The following is a 3789-nucleotide window of genomic DNA, read 5'->3' as shown; positions in this document are numbered from 1 at the left end:
ATAGTTTACTTAGACGACATACTTGTATACTCTGAAGGAATTAACCAACATATTCAACATCTAGAAAAATTTATCAATGTTATAAAAGAAAACGGTCTTGTCTTATCTGAAAAGAAAATAAAAATATTTATAGCAAGAGTAAGATTTTTAGGATATGAAATTTTTCAAGGAACAATTACTCCAATTAAAAGATTTGTTGATTTTGCAAGAAAGTTTTCGAATAAAATTATTAACCAATCAACGACTTCATTACAAGTTAAACAATTAGCCATTAAACCTTTGACAATGTCACAGATTGTTAAGAGCGAAAAATCATCTACATCAACTAAAAATTTATATGAAGTTTCTACAGTTAACAGATATACATTATTACAACCATCTAATCTATTCAAACTAAACCATTATCGAAGAAACATCCTTACCATGAAAATTTTGTACCTATGAAAATAATAGCCTTAGAAAAAAAATGGTTCAAAATGGATAGAAGAACCCTTTGTAAAATAGTTTTTCCAAATACTTTTCATTATCCACCAGTAAATATTCAAAAAAGCTGAACCTTCTATGAATTTATTTTAGTTGACACAAGATCTATTGAATTAACCTACAATAAAGATCCAACCACAAAAAATATAATATACTCCAAAATTAAGATCATCAAAGTAATAACCCTATTAGAATGGAAAAGAACTCCCTTTCACTGTAAAAATTTTACTAGAAAATTCGAACCTCAAAATTACTCATATTATGATTATATAGACGCCTGGTGGTACACCTTGTATCTTTCTCTAAATTCGCATTCCTGGTTCATATGGTTCTGCAAGAAAATTTTTCTATAGTTTTTCAAATGGTTTCAGGTATGGTTCCAAGTGTTCGGACCGACAGAAACTATTTTTCCAAAGGAAGCTAGCATGGCTTATGAATATTTTAAAAATAAAACTTTATTTTTAAATGGATATAAGCTTGTTTCCTTCATTCTCACTACGGAAATATGTTGGATAATGACATGGGAATATGACTCTACAAGATATGAAGACACTCCAAGTGTACAATATTTAATCCGAAACATAAAAATAAAATGGTGAAATAAATTCGACCTTAACCTAATCAGTAAAAGGGGTCATTGATAACTGGATGACTATATCACAAAAAAGATCAGAACCCCTGAACCACTGTTCAAGGTTTAAAAAGATATCACATGAAAAAGAGACTCATTTCTTAACCCATAAAAAATAGATGATGGTTGCTCTTGTAGCGGCCACCTCAAAAGAAGAAATTCATAACTCTCTAAAAGCAATAAAATCAGTCCAAGCAAATGAAGACGAAAAAGTTTAGTCCAGCTCAGGATTGTACATACTCGACACTCAAGATCTATTTGGAGAATAAAAAAAAGAGAGTCTCAGAATCAGAAAATCAGATACCTATCCGACAACAGAAGAAGGGGTGTCAAAATAGCTCAGAAATCAACAAAGACATTACATGCAGAAAACAACAAAAGCTACCAGTGGGATACCAACAGAATACCAGCAAATTATAAAACCAACAACCAAATTTCTATAAACTATGACAGAACACATTAAATCTAATATGGATTCCCTGAATCACCCACAGAAAGAGCAAGAAGATTTGTAAAAGTAGGAATAAAATTGTAAAAGAATAAAGGGCATAGTCCAATATAAAAGTGGGAGGGGGAGGAAGTTGTAAGGCATCCGCATTTACACACAATTCCTCATACTCTGAAATACATTTAAACTTTCGTTGCAATTTTTGTATTTTGAATAATCATCCTTGTATTTTATTCAACCTTCTGAATTACAATACAAGTTCATATTATTCGATCTTATTGTGAGTTACAAAGGCAAACTACAATTTTAGGGTTAGAAGAGAATCGTTAAAAGACGAAGATCTTTTGTTCAAACGCCTAAAAAACTCCAACATGAATAACTAATGAAGAATATCCCTGAAGAATGGATTTTAGAGGATGTAGTAGAAGAAAAAAAATAGAAAATACAGAAATTAGAGAAATAATTAGAGAAGGTCCAAACATTAGATTACGAATGAGTAGGTCACAATCAGTCAGAATACCGGATTATTGGAATAAAAAAGATATTACTCCTTGATACTATAGATAATTCTGTTATAAACAAAGAAGTTATAGGGATAAACAACATTAGACCAAATATAGCATCTCCTCTATACGGGACAAAAACTAATTATTCACTTAATGTCTCCCAAATCTTGGGAGTTAGAATAAAAGAAGAACCTTTTGAAATTGATAAAAATCGGATTAGTAAAGATTTTAATGTAAAATATAATATAGAATTAAGAAAATGGTATTTTACTAGATATTCTGAAAAGAAATCATAGACATAAGAAATGAATTTTATAATTACTTAATAGAAAAAATCAATTTATACTTCTTTGACTAGTTCAAAAACTACTTTCAAGATTTTAAAAAAGAGTTTTGTCTTTTAAGTAAGACAACCACTATTTGAAAAACTAACACAAGACAAATAGTAGAGTCTTAATATATACGGAAAAAAACTATAAAACTATAAGTATCCTAAAATTTAGTACTAGAAGCCACCTCTATAAAGACAGTAGAATAGAAGGAAATACAGACAAAAGAAATATTAAAAAAGTATATCAGCAGCTTAACTACACTAATACAGTCCTAGATATTATGAAAAATCAGTTAGAAAGAATTGAACATAAACATGAACAAATTAAACCCATAGAAAAGCTTATATATAAATGTTAAAATCCTGATGTAATTAAACTAGAACAAATGTAGAAGCTAAAAGAAAAACTTAAATCTATAAATTAAGAAAAAAAACTATTAATACAATAGAAATTAACAAGATGACACATAAGAATCAATATTATTCGAAACTAAAAAATTATTATCCAACTATTATTAAAATCTTATTGTTAATACCATTTTCTTCTAATTTAGTTCTCTTTTCTTGGGTTTATGTATGGATTCAAATAGGATCGGTTGGTTTGGTATGCAATAAGTGGTTACTCCATCTACATCTACCATAAAAAGATATAGTAAAAGAGTGAAAGAGTTACCTAATATAACTTGTTAGGATATTCTTTTTGTCAATAAAAAGGTAGTTGAAAAGTAACAACCAAATTTCTAAAAACTATGACAGCACATATTAAATCCAAGATGGTGTCCCTGAATCATCCACATAAAGAACAAGTAAATTTGTAAAATTAGTGATAAAATTGTAAAAGAATAAAAGGATAGTCCAATATAAAAAGGGGGGAGGAAGTCGTAAGGCATCCACATTTACACACAATCTCTTATACTTTGAAATACATTTAAACTTTTGTTATAAGTTTTGTATTTTGAATAATCATCCTTGTATTTTGTTCAAACTTCTGAATTACAATACAAGTTCATATTATTCGATCATATTTTGAGTATTAACATTTAATTCAAAATTAGTTTATTAGATGTTATTTTGTTATTGATATTACTCTTGTTTAATTTATATCTTGTTGAATTAAATATTTACATTATTAATAAGATTTTAACAATATTTGTAAGGTATCTGCATTTACATACTACTTCTCATACTCTGAAATACATTTAAACTTTCGTTGCAAGCTTTGTATTTTGAATAATCATTCTTATATTTCGTTCAAACTTCTGAATTACAATACAAGTTCATATTATTCGATTATATTGTGAGTATTAATATTTAATTCAATATTAGTTTATTAGATATTATTTTGTTATTGATATTACTCTTGTGTAATTTATATCTTGTTGAATTGAAT

The sequence above is a fragment of the Arachis ipaensis genome, chromosome B09 (genome assembly GCF_000816755.2).
Source record: "Arachis ipaensis cultivar K30076 chromosome B09, Araip1.1, whole genome shotgun sequence".
NCBI lineage: Eukaryota > Viridiplantae > Streptophyta > Magnoliopsida > Fabales > Fabaceae > Arachis > Arachis ipaensis.
The sequence above is the reverse complement of the archived record's forward strand: the minus strand, read 5'-3'. Positions refer to the sequence as shown.